The following is a 27,262-nucleotide window of genomic DNA, read 5'->3' on the forward strand; positions in this document are numbered from 1 at the left end:
CTGGCAAGAAGAAGCTAAAGTTTGCCAACATTTTCTTATTAATTCCCTCCATACATATATGTACAATTTAACATAACAGCATCCTCTGCATTAAACTGATCAAGGTGCCTAATTTTATCTCAGATTAATGGTTTAGATTAACTGATAGACTTAGAAATATAGATTAGTATAATTTTATTTATAACTCTGACTGAATACTTTCAATCTTACATGCTATATTACTTCTGCAAAGACAGAAGATAAAGGGAGAGCACACAATGTATGTTAATTACCACTTTGGACTCTATTTGGTTAGAGGACAGGTCTTTCAATAAAATATATGCAACAATGTAGCTAACTCTCTCCACCCCATTCTTTTCCTTCCACTGTTCTGTAACCACAGATTCTCTGCATTTTATTCACATTATTAACTTTCAACTTAAAACACACACAAACACACATGCACAAAATTTAGGTACTCTTCTACCTTCTTTATTCTCTGGAACAAATATACCAGCAGAAAAGCATTTTTTGTTAGAAAAGAATATTACTTCCTCACATTATTTCAGCTAATCAATAGTAACTAAGTTTGATTCATCCAAATTTTTAATCACCATTGACATTTTCTAAAAAAATCCAGTGCCTGTAAATTAGAAATAATTTGAAAGAGCTCACAATCCTTTTGGACTCCAAACACCAGAACCATCACAAACGTCAGCAAAACAAAATTTTTTCTTAGAACATCTCACCTCATTTAAGACACATGAAAAAAGAAAACAAAAATGGACATTTTCACTTCACCTGCTTTAATTTGCTGTTTCCACTACACAGGAAAACACCTTTTTAAAAATGGATTTTCTTTTGTTGATGTTTTTAACCATTGTACCCCATCCCATTCCAAAGCAGATGAGAGAAGAAACAAACAAACTGTATAAAATTAAAAAAAAAAAAAAAAAAAAAAAAAGGGGACTAGGGTCTGGGGAAGGGGAAAAAAAATGGGTATGAAAGTTATGATGAAGTGAATAGAGGGCTAGGGGACACTGTGTAGCCATTACCATAAGCTAAAGATTCCATGTTTTCTTAACTAAGGTAGGAGCACATTTAGCTCCAAGCTTTTGCAGCCAAATCAAAAGAGGAAAATTTAAGATGATTTCTGGTTGAGGCATTTTCACTCAAATGCCCAATTCTGTAAAACAAGACAGTAAACAAGTAAAACAATCAGTAAAACAAGTCAATCTGTGGGATCAATAGTTATGTTAAAATTCAAAATAGATTCAAGAATATAAAACAGATCAACATGGCAATGCAAACAGCTACTGAAAACTCCTCTCCAGAAGTAGAATGAAAAAAAGGATAATTCTGATTTGTCTGCAACTCTGGAAGGGGCACAGACTGCAGAAGGACCCTGGAGATGCCAAATTGAAGAAAGAGAAGAAATATCAGGTAGGAATCTTCTGTCCCAGACCAGACAGTTTTCTCCCATCCCCCTCACTCGGTCTCCCTGTGGGAAAGGCACAGAATCGGCAGACAGGACCCCACCCACCAGGAACACAGATTTTAAAATATCTCACAGCAGGGGACAGCAGGGACAGGGGAGGACATTTCAAGGCAGGTCAGTGAGGAGCAAATAGACAGACAAAACGTGTACAGAGACTGCATTTCCAGTCCTGAGCCTGATAACCCTTCCCCACCCTTGAGGGAAGCAGCAGCTGGTGGCCATCTCCTTGCTTGGGGAATGGCTGGAGTATTGGGTCAGGTGAGGGAGTACTCTGCCACAGGTGTAACCCCACATTGAACCAGATTTTGGTGGGCAAAATGAGGGCCTAGGAATCCCAGTTTCAGCTCACTTGCGTAGATGCAGCCTGTGCTCGGAGGCAAAGCAGCCTCTGAGGATGATTAAGTTACTGAACAGCACTATCTGCTGGACAGTCCAGAGAGTGTAAGAGAATAGAAATACTTAAAAAAAAAAATTACTCCAGACCTTTTATTAGGACAGCAGGAGATGGTCTACATGCTCTGCACAGAAACCCAGCTCTGTTTTGGCTAAGAAATATGGACAACCCAACTGTTAAAGCAGGGCCCTAAAACACATCAAGGACTTGCTAGTCGGCAGAAAAAAAGAGCACCACTGGAAGACAGCATATCTATATTACCACACACAGTAAACTTGCTGGGGTGCCCAGTGCCTACCTCCCATCCCTGTGACAGGCTATGGTAGGTGCCTGATTCAGGGGTAAAAGGGGGAAGAACCAATCTGACAACTGGCCAGTGAGAGAAACAAAGAAATATAGAGATCAAACAAAATCTCAGTAGAAACCATGGAAGCAAGAAGGCAGTGGTATGATATATTCAAGATACTGAAAGAGAAAAACTGCCAACCAAGAATCCTGTATCTGGCAAAACTGTCCTTCAAAAATGAAGGAGAGTTTAAAATATTTACAGATAAACAGACACTGAGAGAGTTCACGAACAGGAGACCTCCTCTATGAGAAATACTAAAGGGAGTGCTACAGATCGGAAAAGACCGGAGAGAGAGGTTTGGAGAACAGTGTAGAAGTGAAGATACCAGGAGATAGGAAGAGGGTAAAGTTTGGGCATTTGATGCTGAAGTAGTACAGAATGTTCAACAAGATTGACTGTATAGATGCAGAAACGGATAGCACAATACTGGGTGATGGCAGCATGATATTGTAAGTACAGTGAACAGAGATGACTGTGAGCACAGTTGAAAGAGGAAGGTTAGGGGCAGGTAGGGCACCAGAAGGGAAGACAGAAGATAAAGACTGGGACAGTATAATTTAGTGAAACCTAGAGTGGTCAATGATTATGACTGAATGTACAAATATAAGAATGTGTTCACACGAGGAAGAAGAAATGAATGTCAACTTTGCAAGGTGTTGAAAATGGGATGGTATTGGGGAAAAAACCACAATCAATGCAAACTAGAGTCTATGGTTAACAGTTAACAGTGTAATATGCTTCCATTAATTGTAACAAAGGCAATATAACAAAGCTAAATGTCTATAAGAGGGGGACATAGGGAGGTGTTTGGGATTCTTGGCATTGGTGGTGGTGTCTGACCTTTTCATTGTATTGTATTGTATTTTTTTTTTTTTTAGTTGTCAATTTTTTCTTACCTTTTTTTCGTTTTTTGCCTCTTCCTCTTTCTTTGTGGAACAAATGGAAATTTTCTCATATAGATAGTGGTGGTAAAGGCATAACTATGTGATTATACAGGGAACCATTGATTGTTTACTTAGGAGGGAATGTATGGTGTGAGAATAAAACTGTCTAAAAAATAAACAGAGGGATACAAGTGCTGGAGACAATGTGGAGAGAGGGATATACCTAGTCACCATTTGTGGGGAAGTAGAATTGTACAGCCCATCTGGAAGACAGTGTGGTGGTTCCACAGGAAGCTAAGTATGGGTTTGCCTTATGGTCCTGCAACCATGTTATTAGGTGTATACTTGGAAAAACTGAAAAGAGGGACACAAATGGACATTTGCATAGTGGGGTTTACGGTGGCAGTATTCATGATTCGCAGTGGATGGAATGGAATGGTAAACTGTGGTGTATATCTACAATGGAATATAGACCTGCTACAAGAAGGAATGAAGTTGTGAGGTACGCAACTAGATGAATGGACACTGAGGACAGCATGTTGAGTGAAATAAACCAGAAAGGAAAAGACAAACATTATAATGCCTCACTAATATGGACTAACTATAATGTGCAAACTCTGAGAACTGAATCTGAGAGCATGGGTTGTCAGGGAAAGGCTTATTGTAAAGGTTCCTAGATTGTAGTCTCTTACAGCAGTTACATCTATTCCTGAGTTGTAATGACTATGTTTAAATTCTGAGACGCTGAGCTCTTTGTGTATAACCTGGTTGGTCTCCAGAACCCTGGGTATCTGTGTGACACCAGAGATTCAGAGCCAGAGTCTGGCAGCTATGAACGTCAGCATTACCCCATACAGCAAATGTTAAAGATTCTGAAAATCAGATCAGACTTCAATCAGAGATGTGAACAAAATGGACTTACTTAGGACTAAGGTAAATCAGATTAAAGGGTAAAGGATGATATTGACGGTGTTTTAAAACTTGAATTGGAACAAAGGAAGAGAAGTTTAAATCTATATATTTTTTGTAGCACACTATATAATTTACCTTGTATGGTCAGTTTATTCAAACACCATTATGACATGGAACTTTGAATAGGGAGTAGAATGTGGTTGGTTTTTACAGGTTAGTGTGAAGTCCTGATACATCCCAGAGTAATCTGGGCAGAGAATAAAAATGTATTTGCAAAGCCCTCTTGAGGGACTGGGGGAAAATATGGAAATATTAAACTTCCTCACTTGGGGAATTAACGATATTCTCAAAAGCATTGGGGACTACCAATTTAGAAGACCAAGCCCTCAATCTTGGGGCTTGCCCTTATGAAGCTTGTCACTGCAAAGCAGAGGCTAAGCTACTTAAAATTGTGCCTATGAATCACCCAGAGAGCCTCTTTTGTTGCTCAGATGTGGCCTCTCTCTCTAAGCCAACTCGGCAGGTAAACTCACTGCCCTCACCCCTAAGTAGGACACGACTCCCAGGGCTGTAAATCTCCCTGGCAATGCAGGACATGACTCACAGGAATGATCTTGGCCCTGGCATCAAGGCTTCTGGATCAAAAAGGGGAAGACAAATGAAATAAAATAAAGTTTCAGTGGCTGAGAGATTTCAAATAGAGTCGAGAGGTCATTCTGGAGGTTACTCTTGCGCATTATATAGATATCCCTTTTTAGTTTTTGGTATATTGGAATAGCTAGAAGAAATACCTGAAACTGTTGAACTGCAGCCCAGTAGCCTTGATTTTTGAAAACAATCCTGTAACTGTGTGACCATGTGATTGTGAAAACCTTGTGGCTCCCATTCCCTTTATCCCGTGTATGGACAGATGAGTAGAAAAATGAGGACAGAAAGTAAATGAATAATAGGGAGTGATGGGGGGCATGGGATGTTTTGGATGTTTTTTACTGAAATTTTTATTCTTATTCTTTTTTTGCTTGGTAATGAAAATGTTCAAAAATTGATTGTGGTGATGAATGCACAACCAAAAAACGTTACTGTGAACAATTGATTATATACTGTGGATAACTATACGGTTTGTGAATACATCTCAATAAAACTGAATTAAAAGTCTGTGAAGGTCAAAAAAAAAAAAAGAATATAAAGCAGAGATAAACTTGAGGCACAAACTGTGCAGAGATATTTAAAGCAATACTAAGAAGCTGCCATACAAGTTGTTCTTACTTAATAACTAATACATCCTGCTGGAAATAGCCCTTTTACTCACGTGGTTGGGAAAGGTTATCTTCATTTCCACCTTGCATTTGTTCAGAATTTCTAGCAACTGCAAATACAGCCTGCTTACTGATGGAGCTTCACAAAAGTAGTTGCTAGTTTCACATAAATCACCTTAGAGATGGTAAGTTTCTATTGGAATAACATCAGTCAGCTGTCCAAATTAGTTTAATGGTAAGAGTCTGTTTCTGAATGTTTTAAAAAATTGATTTGTCTGCCACATTACATATAAATGAAATAACTAATGGAGGCTAATACAACCAATATTCCTTATGATCAATGTAAAATACCGTACTTCAGAAAATATAAGGTGCCAGCAATGATAAAAATGCCATTATTTTATATACCACCAAAAAAGAAAAACAAACTAACACTGATTATTAAACTATGGGATGCCACTGATTATTAGAGACATGCTGATTTTGTATATGTTAAGCTGTAGGGGTAAAACTGTGTATTAGAAAAATGTTTATAAGCAAAACATACTCTTCTGGGCACCATCAGCCAGCTTGCTGTCTACCCCCAACCTCTGGCATGGGCATCCTCTTGCCCTCTTTGACCTATGTCTATTCCACTGCTAGGTCATCCCGACCTCTGCGCTAGTTGGTCTTCTCACCCACCCGTCTTTGCTTTCTACCTGGAATTCTTCTCATCTCCTTTTTTCATCCTACTACTTAAATCTTTCCCCATCAATATATCTTCAAATATGTGAATGAATGCTAGACAGAAGGGCTACGGGTTTATAAAATCAGCTTCTCCAGTGGACATTCAGACCTCCTTAGATCTCTTTTTTCCTTCTTGTAGGACAAGTATGTAATAGCCACAAAATAACTATGCAATTCACCATAAAAAAAGGGACTTATTTAAGGCAATAGGAAATAATATCCCCTACACATACATACACATACACAATAATCAAGGTCAATTTGGGAAACTTCTCCCTCTTCTTATTTTTTAAAAATTGTGCTCCAAAGGCAAAAATTCCACTTGATGTTCTAGAAAAAAAGCTTCTGTTTCCAAGAAAATTCAACATATTCTATAATTTTAAAGTGAGTGAAGATTTAGAATTGGGATCTAAACCCCCATTTGCTCCAAAATTTTACCACCACAGTACCTCTGGAGATTGTAAGGCAAATAAATCTTTAATCAGACATTAATCTCCCCTTAAACATGACCAGCCCAAGCAATTTATCAAACACCAAATAAAATTGTTTTAATTTCAACATGTTGAATTAGCCTTTAAAATGCTTTAAAAACTATTTCTCCTTCTGAAAATTAACAACAAATTAAATTATAAGTCTTATCTAGAAGCTTAAAATTTCAAGTCACTACAAAGATTTTGAGAATTCAGTTCAACAAACTTTAGTGAATGCCTATTACATGCTAGGGACATAGAGATCAATAAAATCCAAGTCTCTAGCTTTGTGTCCTCTCCTTTAAGAAAAATATGTATAAAACAGTAAGGAAACATATTTTAGAGAGTAATTTATTCCGTCTGTCAGTACAGATGAGAGTGGTTGTTGAGTAAGAAAGGGAGAAAACAGAACATTTAAAGAGAAGCAGCAGCATCTGAACTGACTGGTGAATTGGAGGACAGGTTTACCACAGCTAAAATCAGGGAAGAACATTCCAAGCTTGGAGACAGGGCTGAATGTGGACATTTTTCCCCTTACAATATATCTTGCTACATTTCAAAAAGAATTAGAGGTAACTTCAAAGATACATTGTACATAGGATAAAAGTAAATTAGGTTGATAGATAGGGGAAGTTTAATCATATGTGTCACTAGAAGGAAAGCCAGAGGTTAAGGCATGGTACTGTATAACACAGTAAATCTTGTGGTGGACAATGACTGTGATTAACAGTACAAGTATAAAAAATTTCTTCCATGAACTAGAACAAAATTACGGCAAGGAGTTAATAATAGAGCGGTATATGGGAAAAAACACACCTATTGCGAACTATGGACTATAGTTAACAGTAGTAACTTAATATTCTTTCATCAACAGTAACAAATGTACCACACCAAGGCTAGGGGGTCAATGATGGGGGGATAAGGGATATAGGATGTTTTGGGTTTCCTCTTTTTTTTTTTTTGTAGTATTGAAAATGTTCTAAAATTGACTGTGATGATGAACACATAACCATGCAAGGATACTGTGAGTCAGTGATTGTATACTTTGGGTTGACTGTATGGTGGGTGAATGTATCTCAGAATAATTGCATTTTAAAAAAGGTAAATTAAGTTGAAAAATGTGCCTAAAACTGCTGGATAAAATATATTTTTTAAAATATGTTTTTAAATGCATGGTTAACCTTGAGGTGGATGCAAAGGAATTCCCAGAAGGTAGACACAAGAAGAAAACATAAATTCACAAAGTTTTCCCTGGGGTTATTGGCCAAGCCTAGGTTTAAATGAACTACTTGCAGAGATGACAGGAGGTCAACTAAACCTGAGGCCCTACCAGAGATAGGATTGGATTAACAGCGTAGATAGATAGATGATAGATAGATAGATAGATAGATAGATAGATAGATAGATAGATATACATATATATACCAAGATGCCCCAAAAGGCTGCATACTTACAGGGTGAAATACAATAAAACCCATTCTGCTGAGGGAATAATGGGGATAAGTGTCTTTACTGAATCTGGTTCTTACTGGAACAGTAAAACATAAACATGTCTTCCCTGCAAATTCTGAACCAGAAGTCTGCATCCCTGTGGGGCAATCATACAAACTAGGTGTGTAACCTGAAAAACTCAGGCAAAAAATTTACTTAAAAGTTGCTGGCATCCCTATACATGCAAATCTTTTATCTCTTAAGAAAAAAAAAATCTAATTCTCAGCCTCAAAAATTACAACAAATAAAGTTTCAAGACCATGAGCTCACATTTTAAAAAATCACCAGTATACAATCTTCTTCCCCTAAAAAGCAAAGAGTAGTAACATTAAAATATTTTGAAGATTTAAAAAACATATAGAGAAGAACTTTCAAAATGTGCATATTTTTTGGTCATCTGTTACTATTCTTGGAATGTATCCAAAGAATATAATCAGACAAAGTCATCAAGATTTTTGTGAATAGGTGCTCTCTGCAGCGTAATTTTTAGTGGTTCAAAAACTGGAAACCACTTAGACCGAGGATTTGTTGAATAAAATCAACCATAACTTGTGGGTCATATCCTGGTATTTATTATCATTTTATGAAAGGAAAATTTAATATTAACTATTGACAATATGAGATATTACTAAAGGATTTAAAATAGTGTTTTAAAAAATCACCCAAGAAACAGCACCTGTGAGTCAGAGCCATTGAACAGCAAACTACAGAATAAGACCAATAAAGACTGTAGGTAATAGAATTATCAGACAAAAAACAGAAAATAAGTATTTTTAATACACTTGAAGAAATAAAAGGGGGAGGGGAGTATGATGAAGGAGTAGGAGGCTAACAAAATTAACCAGGCAGATCCAAAACAAACAATAAATATAGGAATAAAAATATATAACAATTAAAATTAGAAACTCGTAGATTAAATAGCAGATCAAACATCAATGAAGAGAGCATTTGTGTATAAAAAGATAGAGCTAATAAATTACCCATTATGCAGCACAAGTGTGGAAAATATAGAAGAGCAGTTAAGAGTCAAAAAGAACAGAGGAAGAAGGTTTAATATACATTTAACTGGAGTTGCAGAAGGTGATAAGAGAAAATGAGGAAAGAGTCATAAATATCTGATGAGATAAGGGCTAAGATTTCCCAAACTGAGGAAGGACGCTTCAGCTTCAATAAACTCAATAAATTCCAAAACAGGAAAAATAAAAATAAATCTATATTTGAATACAACTGTAGAACATTAAAGACAAAGAGAATCTTAAAAGCCATGGGAGGCAGAGGGGAGATAATACAAAGGAATAAAAATTAAGTTGACAGTTAATTTCACAATAGCAATAATGGAAATCAGGAAACAAGTGCTATACTCATAGTGCTAGGAGAAAATACATATAAACCAGGGAAGCTATCTTTCGCTACAAAGGTAAAATAATGTTTCTATACAAAGAAATACACATTTCCTACCAATAGACCCTCACTAAGGGAACTCTTAAAGAATATATTTTAAGAAGTAAAGGATCCCTGTAGGAATGTCAGAGATGCAAAAGGAATAGTGAGCAAATAAAACTAATGACATAGGTAAGTCTAAACAGTGACTGTATGAAACAATAACAGTAATGTCTAATTTATACAGCTTTAAAAAATCAGGAAAGAATTCAATTCCTGAAGGAGGGATGAGTGAGGTTAAAGCATTTCAAACTCCTTATACTGTTTGGAAGGAGAATAAATATATTAATGAAGGACTTTAAAAGTTCTAGGGCAACTAAAAGAACAGAATTAAAATGTGAGACCTACCAACTATAGTAAGGGGTGGGGTATCTCAATCCAAACAAAGGCAAATAAAGAGAAAAAATATAAAAAGTAGGATATATGGTAAGTATAAAATAAAGTGGTAGTCATAAATTTAAAAAGTCATGACTAACGTAAGTGGATTAAGTGCTTCACTTAAAAGAAGATTGTCAGACTGGATAAAAAATTTAATTTCTGTATGTCTTGTTCACCAGAGACATATATAATATAAGGAAACAGAAATGTTGAAAGTAAAAGGATAATTAGAAAAGAAGTTTTAAAATATACCAAAACACTAAACAAAGAAAAGTGGTAGCAAGTTAATAATTTCTGGTTAAGATGCACAAAGGTACAAGAGACTTTTCCCTCCAGCTCTAACAAAGAAATGAAATTGGGTAAGCAACAAAATCAGTCTGTTGGTTATAAACAAGAAAGGTGAGAACTTAGAGAAATGTAAATGAACTAAATTCCAGAAAGGGACAGACTTTACAAGGAGAGAAAACACCCACTACCTCCCACCCCCTTTGATCCCTCAGACACAGTGAGAGGAAGAACAAACTGGTCACTGATAGGGGTGAGGGAAAACCAACAGAAACTTTAAGCCAATTTTTGTCAGCTGAACATGGGTTAGCTTGATTGATCAGAAACCTGAGGATCTCTTGGCCCAAAATGAATCTGCAATTATTCTACCAATTCTTTTCCATGGGGTCCTCACATAGGATACAGCAGCAAGACTACTGAGAGACATCCCCTCAAGTGGCAAGGGGCCTTAACTGAGTTTAAAGTTGGAGACAGGGCAGGAAGGCCTACATCTAGTCAACAACTGGAAAACGAAATTAAAAATAAAAATACTATTTTTATCCAATAGCATAAAAATATGAAAACTTTGGGGTATACTTAACCAAATGTGTGTAAACCTTTATAATGAAAAATTCCAAAATACACCAAGAGAAATTAAAGACACAAATAAGTGGAGAGATTTTATTAAAATGTCAATTCTCTTCGATTTGATCTATGGATTTAACACCATTCCAATGAAAAACCTAAGGTATCTTTTTGTATAAATTGACAAGCTAACTCCATAATGATATGGAATAGTCAAAACAATCTTGACTGAGAACAAAAAAGTTGGAGGATTTACTTCACTGAATTTCAAGAGCTACCTTAAAGCAGTGGTTCTTGACTGGGACAAATTTTTCTCCCAGTGGACACTTGGTATCGACTAGGTGATTCTTAGTTGTCACAACTGGGGGATGCTACAAGCATCCAGTGGGTAGAGGCCAGGGATGTTACTAAACACCCCACAATACACAGGACAGGGATGGTACTAAACACCCCACAATACACAAGACAGCTACCTCCACCCCCACCCCAACAAGAATGATCAGGCCCAAAAGTCAATAGTGCTGTAAGGCTATAATAATCAAGACAGCATGACATTAGCATAAGAACAGACAAAAAGAATAATGAAACAGGCTAGAAAGTCCAGAACAAGACTATATTTATATACTCAGTTTACATTCCACAATGGAAGAAGGTAATTCAATAAGTAAAAGGAAAGTCTTTTCAACAAAAAATGCAGTGAGAACAAGTTATCGGTACTAAAAACAAAAAACAAAAAAACACAAAATCCAATCCCTGTGTCACTCCACATACAAAAATTATTTTGGGATGGAAAACTGCCCTAAACATAAAATACTTTCATGACCTAGGGGTAGGAAAAGATTTCTTAAACTGGCATAAAAGGCACTATAAATAATGGAAAAAATATGATAAATTTAACTTCCTTTAAACAAAAAAGACATTAGTAAAATGAAAAGGCAAGTTATAGACTAAGAGAACATATTCATAATACAATTATTTGACAAAAGACTGATATTCAGAATAAATATAAATAAAACTCCTACCATGTAATAATAATAATAGACATCCCAGTTTTAAAAATGGGCAGAACACTTGAACAATTCAGAAAAAAAAGATATACTAGCAGCCAATAAACACATGAAACATGTGCCAAACATCATTAGTCATCAAAAAAATGAAAATTAAAACTAAAATGAGATAGTACTTCACACACACTAAAATGACTAAATTCAGTAAGACTTCACTATCAAATATTGCCAAGCCACGCAGTAATTGAACTGGTAGGAGTACAAAATGGTATAACCACTCTGGAAAACTGCAAAATGGTATAACCACTCTGCAAAATGGTATAACCACTCTGGAAAACTGTTTGGCAGCTTTAATAAAGTTAAATATATATCTACTCTATGACCCAGCAATTCCACACCTAGATATTTATCTTCAAGAAAAGAAAATATACATCCACAAAAAGACTTTTAGAAGAATAGCCCAAAACTGGAAACAACCCAAACGACCATCAACAAAAGGATGGATAAACAAACCGTGCTATATTCACAGACTAAAATACCATTCAATAATAAAATGAAGAAAAACACTGATACACATACCATGAATGAATTGCAAAAACATTATCTAGAGTAAAAGAAGCCAGGAACAAAAGAGTACATATTGTATGATACCATTTATACAAAATCTAAGAACAAGCAAATCTAATCAAAGATGAAAAGAATCATCTTGAATGGTTTTCTGAGGCTAGGGGAAGGGCACATGGTGGAATTCACAGGTGAACTTCCTGGGGTGATGAAAATGTTCTGTATTTTGACAAGTAATGATTACATGAGTATTGCACTACTGTCAAAACTCATCGAACTTTATACTTAAGATCTGTATATTCTGTTGCACATAAATGACAACCAAATTTCAAAAATCAATTTAAAAGAAACAAAAAGTGCAACAAAGAGCTGCATAATAAGAGAAAACAAGCATTATAGGAATAGTTTTAGAGCTAAGAAGAGTTATACAAATTTAGAACGCTCAATGTAATAGAAAAATATAAATCCTAAACTTGTATGTACCTAATAAGAGTTTCGTAATATATAAAACAAAAATTGAGAGAACTAAGAGGAGAAATAAGACAAATTCACCGTAGCAAGAGATTTAAACAATATATCTTGACATATGTAAAACATCACACCAAACAACTACAGAATAAATGTAATTTTCAAATACAACAGAATTATTTATAAATAATAATCATAATAATCAAATACTAGGCCACAGGTAAATCTCCATGAATCCCAAATTCCAGGCAGACCATGTATTCTATATTAGAATAGCATTATATTATGAGGCAGTAACTTGAAAATAATATTTTTGAAAATTAAAAATACATAGCCAAATAGTCTATAGGTTAAAGAAGAAATGAGACCCACATAAATATGGCCAATTGATTTTTCAAAAAGGTACAAAGATAAATCAATGGAGAAAGGATAGGCTTTTCAACAAATAGCACTGGAACGACTGGACATCCATATGTAAAGAAAAAAAAAATAGACACTTGACCTAAAGATCACACCTTACCCAAAAATCAATTCAAACATGGAATATACATCTAAATGTAAAGTGTTAAACTATACAACTTTTATAAGAAAAGGAGAAATCTTCATGACCTGGGACAGGCAAAAAGTTCCCATGACACCAAAAGCATGATCCACAAAAGAAAAAAATGGTAACTGGACTTCATCAAAATTAAAATTTCTGTTCTGTGAAAGACATTTAAGAGAATGTTTAAAAAGGAACAAAGGAGGATGGAAGAAGATGGCGGCATAGAGAGGAGTGGATGCTAGTTTGTCCCCCTGGAACAACTAATAAACAACCAGAAACAGCTAGTAAATAATCTGGAATAACTGCGGGGGGGACAAACCTGACTGTCCACTCATCATACACCAACGTGAATGGGGAGGAATGCCCAAGATCCCAGCATAAAATCTGTAAGTAAAAACTGCATATCCAAGCCAGGAGCCCCCTTCCCCCACAGCTCGAAATGCAAAGCCTTGTGGTGCTAGAGAGCAGCAATCTCCGAGCAAGCAAATATAGCTCAGCAGAGCCCCAACTGGGGTTTTAATTAACAAGTATGGACTCCTCAATACAAGCAACAAATCCCAAACAAGCAGACAGAGGCTTCTGGTGATGACTGACCTTGAAGAGCTGGAGGTGGCCACAGACTGACCCTGAAGGGGGCTTTCTGTCCCTTTTTTCAGCTCAGTGGAGAAAGCCTCAGCCATTTTCAGTTCCCAGTGCTATGACCCAGAAAAGAGTGGAGACAGCACAGGCAGAGTCTATTCAAATGCTAATAACCTTGGGGGGGCAGGGGGGAGTATCTTCCTTAAGAGGAAAGAGGTGGGGCCCAGCTCTACTATCCACCCTCCATTAAGAACAGGAAACCAGTGCCTGGGGGAAAACAGCCACAGGCCACACCTCCTTACACCAGTCTTGAGCTACAGGCTGACAGGTGACACCGGCTGGGAGGAAAAGCACACTGACTTGAGGCTTCACAGGGTGCACCAATCTTCGAAGACATTCTCAGGGAGACATGATACTACTGCCTTCTTCTACGACCTGAGCCGGTTCTGGTCTGGGAAAACCTGATTGGGGTAACCAAGGAAATCAGATGCCTAGACAACAGAAAACTACAACCTACACTAAGAAAAACAAAGTTATGGCCCAGTCAAAGGAACAAACTTACACTTCAACTGAGACACAGGAATTTAAACAACTAATACTAAATCAACTCAAAAAGCTTAAGGAAGATATGACGCGTATAACAAAAACACTAGGCGTACATAAAGTAGAAATCAAAAGTTCAAAAAAAAAACAACTGGCAGAATCTATGGAAACGAAAGGCAAAACACAAGAGATGAAAGACACAATGGAAACATACAACAACAGATCTCAAGAGGCAGAAGAAAACACTCAGGAACAGGAGAACAATGCACCTGAAAGCCTACACACAAAAGAACAGATAGAGAAAAGAACAGAAAAATATGAGCAATGCCTCCAGGAACTTAAGGACAAAACGAAATGCAGGAATGTATATGTCATTGTTGTCCCAGAAGGAGAAGAGAAGGGAAAAGGGGCAGAAGCAATAATAGAGGAAATAATCAATGAAAATTTCCCATCTTTTATGAAAGATATAAAATTACGGATCCAAGAAGAGCAGCATACCCCAAAGAGAATAGATCTGAATAGGCCTATGCCAAGACACTTAATAATCAGATTATCAAACATCAAAGATAAAGAGAGAATCCTGAAAGCAGCAAGAGAAAAGCGAACCATCACATACAAAGGGAGCTTGATATGACTATTTCAGGATTTCTCAATAGAAACCCTGGAGGCAAGAAGGAAGTGGGGTGACATATTTAAGATACCGAAAGAGAAAAATCACCAACCAAGTATCCTATAACCAGCAAAACTGCCTTCAAATATGAGGGAGAGATAAAATATTCTCTGACGAACAGACAATGAGAGAGTTTGTGAACAAGATACCTGCTCTAGAAAAACACTAAAGGAAGCACTGCAGACAGAAAGGAAAAGACAGGAGTGAGAGGTTTGGAAAACAATTTTGGAAGATAGTAGCACAGCAGTGTAAGTACACTGAACAAAGATGACTGTGAGTATGGTTGAAAGAGGAAGGTTAGGAGCATGTGGGACACCAGAACAAAAGATGAAAGATAAAGACTGGGACTGTGTAACTCAGTGAAACCTAGGGTGCTCAATGATTGAAATAAAAGGTACAAATATGTTCTTACATGAGATAGAACAAATGAATGTCAACATTGCTAGGTGATAAAAATAGGGTGGGAGGAAAAACTAAGATGGCGGCTAGGTGAGACAGGGCAAAAAAACACCTCTGTGAAAAACACTAGATAAAAACCAGAAAGTGACCCAGAATACTGGTTACAGTGATGCGTCAGCTGGACGGGGTCTGCTAGTTCCACAGGGGCTGTATACTTGGTGAAACCGGGAGTCTGCATTCTGAAACGAGTGAGTAAGCTGGCTGGAAGACCCACAGCCGTGCGGTGGTCTGGGGAAGCCAGGGTTCGGCATTTGGGGACCGACTGGCTCTTTTGAAAAAAAAAAAAAAAAAAGGGAAAAACCCAGGAGCGGCTGCAGCTGCGATAGTGGGAACCATGCAGTAAAACAAGCAAGAGGGAGCTGAGCCGGCCTCTCGGTGTCTGGCTGGGAAGATAGCCTGCTGCAGATACCCTTGGGGCTAGGGGAACGGAGGGGAGAGCCGGAAGCAGGAAGAAACCACGCAGCTTGCAGCTGGCTCCCCGAAAGGCTGGATAAATTCCTGCCCAGGGCCATGCCCACAGCCCAGAGCCCCGCCAGTTGTCCTGGAGCTGGGAAGGAGGAACTGTGCGAGGAGGCGGGGATTGAGATCCCCCATTCGGCCATCTTTGCATCAGGCTGAAAGTGCCCCGGCACAGCCCGGTGGCCCAGGGCTTCCCTTGAGGGACGGCGTGCACTGGTGATGTAGCACGGCATTCCCTTGGCAGAGGTCCTGGAGGATCACAGCTGGACGGGGGACCCGCTCAGAGAACCCAGGGACAGTACGCAAAGTCCAGTGGTTTGTGGGACAGCAAGAGAGAGGGTCTGGGGCTGAACTGAAATGAAGGCTTAGACTCTTGTGGCGGCCGTGAATCTCCGGGAACCTGGGGGATTTGAATATTAAAGCTTCCTCCCTGGCCACCCATACACACGCCCCACATTCAGGGCGGACGGCTCCGGCAACACACCCAAACTGAGTTCTCCAACTGAACCCCACAAGAATCATTTCCTCACACACCATGGGGACAAGGTGGAGAACTGACTTGAAGGGTATAGGTGACTCACAGACTCCATCTGCTGGTTAGTTAGAGAAAGTGTATGCTACCAAACTGTGTTTCTGAAAAATTAGATTGGTATCTTTTTTTTTACAACTTGAAAGAACCCTATCAAGCAAAGCAAATGCCAAGAGGCCAAAAACAACAGAAAATCTTAATGCATATGATAAAACCAGATGATATGGAGAATCCAACTCCAAACACACAAATCAAGATATTGGAAGAGACACAGTACCTCGCACAATTAATCAAAGAACTACAATCGAGGAAAGAAAACATGGCAAAGGATTTAAAGGCATCAAGAAGACCACGGCCCAGGATATAAGTGACATAAAGAAGACCCTAGAAGAGCATAAAGAAGACATTGCAAGAGTAAATTAAAAAAAATAGAAGATCTTATGGAAATAAAAGAAACTGTTGGCCAAATTAAAAAGACTCTGGATATTCACAATACAAGACTAGAGGAAGCTGAACAACATCTCAGTGTCCTAGAAGTCCACAGAACAGAAAATGAAAGAACGAAAGAAAGAATGGAGAAAAAAATCGAAAAAATCGAAATGGATCTCAGGGATACAACAGATAAAATAAAACATCCAAACTTAAGACTCATTGGTGTCCCAGAAGGGGAACAGAAAGGTAAAGGTCTAGAAAGAGAATTCAAAGAAATTGTTGGGGAAAACTTCCCCAACCTTCTACACAATATAAATACACAAAGTATAAATGCCCAGCGAACTCCAAATAGAATAAATCCAAATAAACCCACTCCGAGACATATTCTGATCAGACTCTCAAATACTGAAGAGAAAGAGCAAGTTCTGAAAGCAGCAAGAGAAAAGCAATTCACCACATACAAAGGAAACAACATAAGACTAAGTTGTGACTACTCAGCGGCCATCATGGAGGTGAGAAGGCAGTGGCATGATAGATTTAAAATACTGAGAGAGAAAAATTTCCAACCAACAATACTTTATCCAGCAAAACTCTCCTTCAAATTTGAGGAAGAGCTTAAATTTTTCACAGACAAACAAATGCTGAGAGACTTTGCCAATAAAAGACCTGCCCTACTTCAGATTCTAAAGGGAGCCCTACCAACAGAGAAAGAAAGGAGAAAGAGATATAGAGAATTTTAACAGACATATAGTACCTTACATCCCAAATCACCAGGACACTCATTTTTCTCTAGTGATCACAGATCTTTCTCCAGAAGGGACCATAAGCTGGGACATAAAACAAGCCTCAAGAAGTTAAAAAAAAAAAATTGAATATACTCAAAGCACATTCTCCAACCACAATGGAATACAAATAGAAGTCAACAATTTTTGAACTGTAACTCCACTATTTACTTCCTCCATGATATATAAAATACACAAACTCTAACGACAAATCAGTGGTTTTGAACTCAATGTAAAATATGTAATTTTAGACAACTATATAAAGGTGGGGGGATGAAGGAGTATAGGAACATAGTTTATGTGTCCTATTGAAGTGAAGATGGTATCAAAGAGAAACAAGATTGATATGAATCTAAGAAGTTAATTTGAAGCTCCACAGTAAACACAAAGAAATTATCAGAGAATATAACCATAGAGATGAAAAGTAGAGTTTGGGTTAAGAGAAATGGGGGAAGGGGCAATGGGGAGTTAAGAAATTGAGTGTAGAGTTGCTGTTTGAGGTGAAGGGAAATTTCTAGTAATGGATGGTGGGAAAGAGCATCACAACATTCTAAATGTGATTAATCCCACTAATGCAAGGCTAGGGAGGAGGTGGAATGGGAAGATTTAGGCTGTATATATGTTTCCACAACTGAAAAAAAAAAAAAAAAAGATAGTCTAAATAGATGACAATTGAATGCTAAGGATGAACTCGGATGGGATTGGAGGATAGAGGACAGGTGGCTCAAAGGGACACAGTTGAGACATAAGGAAAAGGAAATACAGAATGTAAGCTTTGTATCATTGTTGAATCTCTTGTACTTCTTAGCTGCGCTTAATGGGATTGCATAAAAGAATGTTCTTGTTCATGGAAAGTGTATACGTGAATTATAGTGTATCTTCAAGGATGTGTGCAGCTAGCTCTCATATGTTCAGGAGACAGCAATAGATGATGGATGATAGATAGGGAGGGAAAGAAATAGTGATGTGACAGCATGTTAAAGTTGGTGGATTGAGCTATCGGGGGAGGGGGGTCAGGGTATGATGGGGTTAGTATTGTTTTTTGCAACTGTTCCTATAACTTTGAATTTATTTCAAAATAAAAAAAATAGGGTGGGATTGGGGGGAAAATACAATCAATGCAAACTAGAGACTATAATTAACAGAAACATTGAATTATGCTTCCTTTAATATAACAAAGGCAATATACCAAAGCTAAATGCATATGGGGTGGGGGGACACGGGGGAAGGGTTTGGGACTCCTGGCATTGGTGATATTGTCTGACGCTGTATTCTACTTTAGTTTAATGTTATCTTTCTTTTTGTTGCTTTCTAGCTGTAATTTTTTTTCTCTCTCTTTCTTCTTTTTCTTCTGTCCCTCTACCTTCTTTGACTCTTCCTCCTTCTTCGTGGAAGAAATGGAGATGTCCTTATTTAGATAGTTGCAATGGTGCTGAATACATAAATACATGACTATACAGGGAACCAATGATTGTTTACTTAGGATGGAATGTATGGTGTGTGAACAAAACCGTCTTAAAAAAATGGGTTGATAAATAAACCCTGAGGGCACTATATTGAGTGAAATAAGACAGACACATAAGGACTAATATTGCAGGTTCTCACTGATATGAACTAATTATAATACGTAAACCCACAGACATGAAATGTAAGTTACCAGGGTATAGAATGAGGCTAAAGAATGGGGAGCAGTTGCTTATTATGAACAGAATGTTCAACAAGGATGAACTAAAATGTTTGGAAATGGACACAGGTGATGGTAGCATGTTGTGAGAATAACTAACAGTGCTGAATGGTTTGTCAAGGTGGTGGAAAGGGTAAGCTCAGAGTCATGTATGTCACCAGAGGAAAGTTGGAGGTTAACAGATGGGAATGTATAAAACAGTGAATCTTGTGGTGGACAATGTCCGTGATTTACTGTACAAATATTAGAAATCTCTCTCATGAATTAGAACACATGTATGACACTATAAGTAGAAGGTAATAATAGAGGGGCATATAGGAAAAAATATATATACCTCTTGCAAACTATATACTACAGTTAGTAGTATTTTAACATTCTTTCATCAACAGTAACAAATGTACTATACTAAAACTATGAATCAATAATGGAGGGAGAGTGGTTAGGGGTATGGGAGGATTGGAGTTTCCTTTTTTTGTCATTATTTCTTTTCTGGAGTAATGAAAATGTTCTAAAAATTGAAAAAAATATTAATTGTGGTGATGGATGCACAGTTATATGATGGTACCATGGGCAACTGATTGTACACTTTGGATCTTTGGATAGTTATATGGTACGTGAACAATTTCAATAAAAACTAAAGAGGGAAGGGGACTTGGGCAGAATTGTGGACACAGAAAATATGTCTTTCAAGATAGTTTTGTGAGCTAGATAGCTGGCTAAAATGGAAAGGATGGAATAGACCAAAAGTTGATGAGGATGTGGAGCTACCAGAATTCTCATACCTTGCTGATAGGAATAGTAGGAGTATCACTTCAGAAGATTATTTTGCAGTATTTATAAGATGGAACATATGTGTAGTAGGCTGAATGATGCCAATCCCCACCCCACCCCCAACCAAGATGTCCACCTGTTAATCCCCAGAACCTGGTGAATGTTACCTTATGTGGCAAAAGGGACCCAGCAGATATAATTAATTCGGGTATCTTGAGAAAATCGTCCTGGATTACCTGGATGGGCCAGATGTAATCACAAGTGTTCTTATAAGAGAAAAGGCAATGTAAAGATAGAAGCAGAGAGAGATTTAAAGATGCTATGCTGCCAACTTTGATGATGGAGGAAGGGTAATAAGCCAAAGAATGCAAAGAAAGCAGTTCTAGAAGCTGGAAAAGGCAAGGAAACAGATTCTCCCCTTAAGCCTCCAGAAAGAAAGAAAGAAAGAAAGAAAAAAACTAGACTATAAACTAAACTAGAAAATATTTGTGAATCACAAAAATGAAAGAGGATTTATAGCCAGGCTATGGAAAGAGCTCTCAAAATGCCACAGTAAGAAAACAATCCAATCAAAAACTGGAGAAAGGTTTGAACAAATTCTGCACCAAAAAGAATACAGACTTGGCAAAAAGCACATGAAAAGATGCTCAACATCATTAGTCATTAGGGAAATGTAAAACCTTAATGAGACAATACTACATACCTATTAAAATAGCTAACATTGAAGGGGGAAAAACCCCACAAAACCGATAATACCAAGCGCTGATGAGGAGGTGGAGCAAGTGCAATTCTCACGCACTGCTGGTGGGTACACAAAATGGTACAACTGCTTTGGAAACAATTTGGCAATTTCTTAAAGTTACCATTTGACCCAGCCATTCAACTCTTAGGTATTTATCCAAGAAAAATGAAAGCATATGTCCACACACAGATTTGTATATATGAATATTTATAGCAATTTTATTGGTAATAGCCAAAAAGTGGAAACTACCCAGCTGTCCATCAACAGATGAATGGATAAAAAAAAAGCTGTGGTATATTCATATAATGGACTACTACTTAGAAAAAAAGAACAAACTCTTGAAACACAACAGAAATCATGAGGACTGAAATGTGCCCACTGGATTTGGCACCCACCTGTTAATTATGGGTGCAGTGTGAGCTGTATGGTATGAGTAAAAAAAAGTGTACAGTGGTTTGGGAGTTAATGAGAGATGAAGAAGTAGAGACAGTGATTGAAGACTACTCTGTCAAGAATTTAGCTGTGGAGGGAAAGAGAGAATCTAGAGGGTGATGAGGGTTGACTTTAGGGGAAGGCTTGAGCCAAGATTATAGGCTCACCCCTAAAGGTACTACAGAGAGGCAGAGGTTGAAAAACAGAGAGAAGAAGATAATAAATAGAGCAAAGTCCCTGCAAAAACTGTAAGAGAATAGGATCCAAAAAGAAAAGTGAAGGAAAGATAAATATGGCGTTGACACGTAAGTCTGTCTCTGGGTGGAGGAGAAAGTTATACAGTTCCTGCATCCTTTGGCTTTATCTTCTCTCTGAAATAGGAGATGAAGTCATCTGTAGAAAATAAGAAAGAGGTGGAGTAGGAACTTGAAGAGACTGGTATAGGTTTGAATAGTTGTTGTGGGTAATGCAGAAAAGGAACTGAATGAGGACAAGTATACCAAAAGCTGTGGTATATTCATATAATGGAATACTACTTAGCACAAAAAAGAACAAACTCTTGAAACATACAACAGAAATCATGAGGACTGAAATGTGCCCACTGGATTTGGCATCTACATGCTAATTAATAATAGGTCATCAGTCATTATCTACAGGAGCAGTTCGAGCTATATAGTATGAATAAAAACAAGCATATAGTGGATTGGGAGTTAATGAGGGGTGAAGGACGTCAACTGGCCAGACAACACTGGAGTCCCAGTAAAGGTTATAAACCATGAACCATGTCAAATTCCCATAAAAGTTTCTAAAAGATCTAGGGATGAGCCTCCAGCAAGTTACAGGCTAAAAAGAAAGGTACTCATTTATCACTCCTAACCTGTAGTAACAAACAGTTTGTGTTCTACACTTGGAGGAGCATTGACCTAGAGTAGTACAGTTGTATTTTCCCAGCTTCCAAACCATTCTCCTCAATATTCCCTAAGCCACCTTTTAAAAATAAATCTGACCATTTTAATCATCTGTTTAACTCAATGAATGGCTTCCTAGATTCACACAAAATTCTGAAGGTATTAATATAGCAAACAAGGTCCTTCATAATCTCTTCTTTTAGTAATCACTCTCTCTCTTTCTATGGATTAGCTGTAATGAACTAATTCCAGGTCCCCCAAAGTACCAAGATCGTGCACATCCCCATGACTTTGACCATGAAATTCCCTCTATCTGACATGTCCTTCTCTCTCATCCTCTAACCCTTTCACCATCAAATTTGACTCACATGTTGTTCCTTTCATTTGGCCTACTACAAAAGTCTCAGTTAGGTCTTCCAAGAAATGTATTGTATAACTGCAGGGGTTACCATTTACAACATAATATTGTGAACTTGATCTCCTGGAATTGTGCACCATTGAGGACCCAGCTACCCCATCTATGTCTTCTGACAATAAGCCTCCTGTATATCACTAAGCACTGCTTAACAGTAATTTGTTTACAAAGATTCAAGTACAAGCTTCTTCAAGGTAGAGATTGTGTCAGAGAAGCTTCCCTGGCCTCACAAATTACATCAGATACCATGATCACCATGTTTTTCTCCATAAAACAAGAAGTAAGTGCTAACAGATAACAATAAAAAAGTTAATGTTTGTAAGTGTTTACTATGGAAAAGGCACTATACTAAGTTTTTTTATAAGTTCTTAATATTATTTTAATTATACTACTAAAAGTAAGCCCTTACAAAGATGTTTTATGATTTACAGCAATAAAGAGGATATGCTAAAACTAAGTGAATTTTTATAAGTAAATACATGTTTATTGATATTTTTCTTAAAACAGAAAGAGTTATGGTACAACTCCTGAAGTCAGGACATTCTGGCTCTGCCTGTTACCAACTGAAATTAAACTTTTTAAGATCATAATCTTGAAGGTCTTGTCTGTTTAACTTTTACATGGCTTTTGTTTTTCTTTTGGCTACTAGATTTTTCAGGAAAAATTCACCTACTTTCTATGAAGAACACTCCAGAGGGCCACTTACAGTATAATGAAAACCAAGTTCATTTCCTACTTTTTCTCAGTTTCTGAACTTTTCAGGAGTAATATATTCCTCAACCTTACAGTATGCTTTGTTGGTTGCCTATATTGTTCACAAGTCAAACAGTCTACAACTGCCTCAGGAACTGCTTTCACTGTTGCATATGTTGGCTCATCAATCTTGCCTAAACCCAACATTATATATGTTTTAGGAATAAGATCAGGCCGAACCTCCTTGGGATGTTCACTACACATAAACACTGGTCAAAATCAGGCCAGGGATCAGGAACTTTCCTCTGTAATTCTGGTACTGTTTCTACATTATGTAAGTACACATCTAATCCTGAGGCAGCAATTTTCCATATTGCTTTCAGATCTCCTTGGATATCAGGGATAAGGCAATCCAAAAGAATTTTTGGATTCCTTTCCTTTTGCAAAGTTCTCGGCTCCCCCAGCATTGGACATATCATCATGATACATGGACATCAGGACAACATAATCCAGATTCCACACTGCAACTGCCTCTGCAGTATTGTAGAGCTCAATGGCACCCAGTGGAGGTAGATACTTTTTTACAGAACAAAATCTTCAACCTCTTGTACATGTGTCACCCATGAACATGATTGTGGCATATTCTCTACCTCCCCAGCACTCTACAATATTGGGACATCAAGCTTCCTTACACACTGTATATGGAGATTAAAATTTTGCAATGTATTTTTCAGTTTACTGCAATTTTTCCTCATGGGAATCTCTGTCTTTAGCCATGGAGGTAGTCTTAACCTTTCTCTTTCTGGAGTTTTAAATTTCCTTTATATTCAGCCCAGGTGCTCTTGTCTGCAAGATCACCAGATACAAAATCTTGAAGGTATGATCCATTTGCAAAAATTCCTTTTTTTTCATCAGGCAAAGAGCTCACTGCACTGATCAGGCTGCATAAATATCCTGTAACTACCGGGGTCCCCATGTGCCGGAAGCACCTCTGCAGGGTAGAGACATCTCCTCTGTGAACCTAGCACGGTCAAGGGTCCGAGGAATCACTGAATCCTGGGGAAGGATGGATCAACAGACAGTCACTGAGTTTGCCAGGGCACTTCTGTACTAAGCATTTTACGTGCATTATCTCATTTAATTCTTTCAAGAACCCGAGATAGGTACCATTATAATCCCTATTTAAAATAGGAAACTGAGGGACAAAGAGGTAAAATAACTTGCCTAAAGTCAGACAGCCAATAGATACCTGACTGAATCCAAGACTACCTCGAGAGATTGTGCACTTAAAATAATTTGTTTAATGTCTGTCTTCTCTGCTTAACACCATATTAATTTTCTTCCCATTGTGCCCCCAGTCCTCAGAATGTGGTACACAGGATGGCTTCGATAAATATTTTTGCTAATTTCAAGATGACTAAATTCAGTCCTTTACCTTTAGCCCTATTAATTTCCACTTGCCAATTTCTGCCTATCATTCTTGTAGTATTCTCTCTGAATACCTGTTATCTAGTATGTTAGCCATCTTTCCTGGCTCCCATTGATCTGCAAATTTCCTAGGCCTTCTATGTTTTCATCTAAGTTATTAATAAAAATATTGCAGAGTCTTATATTTAGGTCAAGAAAATTATTCTTGACATCTTAAATCTGGACAGTCACCCAACTACTTAACCGAAATCAAAGCTGTTTAAACTACTTAAAGGGCTAAAGAATAGACCCATAACTTTGGTAAGGTTTTCCATAAAACATTATTTTACCTGAACTTTTCTTCAGGCTCTGCAGTTTTCAACAGGTAAATCAACATCTTTTTCCACTTCATCTACTGTAAGTATTTCTTAAGTTTTCAAATTCACTTCTCAGGAGTTCTCATTTTGTTTTGATTACTTCCCTGCTAACCCTCATATGCCATAAAATCTCCAGAGAAGACTGAATAATATGCTCTATATTACTACCTGAACTTTTATGGGAATGAGGGGATAAAAATTCCAGAAGTTGGATTCTACAAACAACATTTTTGGAGAAAAGATTTAGAAATTTTCTTTATATGACAAGCACAGACAAAATATTAAACGACACTGAGACTGTAAAATCATCTCCCCTCCAGGAGAGCATTTTAGTGAATACATTTTATGGAACAGAGTTCAAAACAAAAGATAGGATAAAATGAATTGTTCTTCATGACTCCAGGGGAGGAATGTAGACCCGGCATCGTGGGACGGAGAACATCTTCTTGACCAAAAGGGGGATGTGAAAGGAAATGAAATAAGCTTCAGTGGCAGAGAGATTCCAGAAGAAGCCGAGAGGTCACTCTGGTGGGCACTCTTACGCACAATTTAGACAACCCTTTTTAGGTTCTAATGAATTGGGGTAGCTGGTGGTGGATACCTGAAACTATCAAACTACAACCCAGAACCCATGAATCTTGAAGACAATTGTATAAAAATGTGGCTTATGAGGAGGGACACTGGAATTGGGGGGGGCCATGGGGATCACACTCCCCTTTGTCTAGTTTGTGGATGGATGAGTAGAAAGGTGGGGGAAGGAAACAAACAAACAAACAGACAAGGGCGCCCAGTGTTCTTTTTTACTTTAGTTGCTCTTTTTCACTTTAATTATTATTCTTGTTATTTTTGTGTGTGGTAATGAGGGTGTCGGGGATTGATTTTGGTGATGAATGTACAACTATGTAATGGTACTCTGAACAATCGAATGTACGATTTGTTTTGTATGACTGCATGGTATGTGAATATATCTCAATAAAATGAATATTAAAAAACAAAGAACTGTTCTTAAAATCAAATCCTACGAAATGAAATGAGAAAATTAGTGGACTTGAAGAATAATGGAGTACACGTATAAATCATCTTAAATTTTAAATTATTTTTCCTCTTGGACGCCAAACTTTATAACTGAAGTATGCGATCATCAGTTATTAATATTACTCACCCTTTATGTTTATTTTGGGGTAAATTGTTCTGACTGTGTCACCAAACTGAAAATCTAACAAATGGGTTTCAAGGGGCGATTTGATTATTGTCTTAAAAATAATAACAGGGGAGGCGGGGCAAGATGGCGGACTGGTGAGCTGTATGTTTTAGTTACTCCTCCAGGAAAGTAGGTAGAAAGCCAGGAACTGCGTGGACTGGACACCACAGAGCTATCTGACTTTGGGCATACTTCATACAACACTCATGAAAACGTGGAACTGCTGAGATCAGCGAAATCTGTAAGTTTTTGTGGCCAGGGGACACGCACCCCTCCCTGACAGGCTCAGTCCCGTGGGAGGAGGAGCTGTCAGCTCCGGGAAGGAGAAGGGAGAACTGCAGTGGCAGCCCTTATCGGAAACTCATTCTACTGATCCAAACTCCAACCACAGATAGACTGAGACCAGACACCAGAGAATCTGAGAGCAGCCAGCCCAGCAGAGAGGAGACAGGCATAGAAAAAAACAACACGAAAAACTACAAAATAAAAGTGGAGGATTTTTGGAGTTCTGGTGAACATAGAAAGGGGAAGGGCAGAGCTCAGGCCCTGAGGCTCATATGCAAATCCTGAAGAAAAGCTGATCTCTCTGCCCCGTGGACCTTTCCTTAATGGCCCTAATTGCTTTGTCTCTTAGCATTTCAATAACCCATTAAATCTCTGAGGAGGGCACTTTTTTTTTTTTTAATCTTTTTTCTTTTTCTAAAACAATTACTCTAAGAAGCCCACTACATAAAGCTTCAAAGACTTGCAATTTGGGCAGGTCAAGACAAGAGCACAACTAAGAGAGCTCTGAGACAAAAGGCAATAATCCAGTGGCTGAGAAAATTCACTCAAAACAACTTCCCAAGAAAACGGGGGTGTCCGCTCACAGCCATCTCCTGGTGGACAGCAAACACACCTGCCCATCACAGCCCCATAGCCCAGAGCTGCCCCAGACAACCCAGTGCTTCAAATAACAGGCACACACCAC

The 27,262-nt window shown here is 37.8% G+C and overlaps 1 protein-coding gene and 1 pseudogene across 3 annotated transcripts in view; both read right to left on the reverse strand.

The window, feature by feature from the left end:
• Window positions 1-27,262, reverse strand: part of NLK (nemo like kinase) — a 233,664-nt gene that overhangs the window by 173,379 nt on the left and 33,023 nt on the right. The window lies entirely within an intron of this gene.
• Window positions 22,003-24,315, reverse strand: LOC119513171 (annotated as a pseudogene).

The sequence above is a fragment of the Choloepus didactylus genome, chromosome 18 (assembly GCF_015220235.1).
Source record: "Choloepus didactylus isolate mChoDid1 chromosome 18, mChoDid1.pri, whole genome shotgun sequence".
NCBI classification, from domain to species: domain Eukaryota; kingdom Metazoa; phylum Chordata; class Mammalia; order Pilosa; family Megalonychidae; genus Choloepus; species Choloepus didactylus.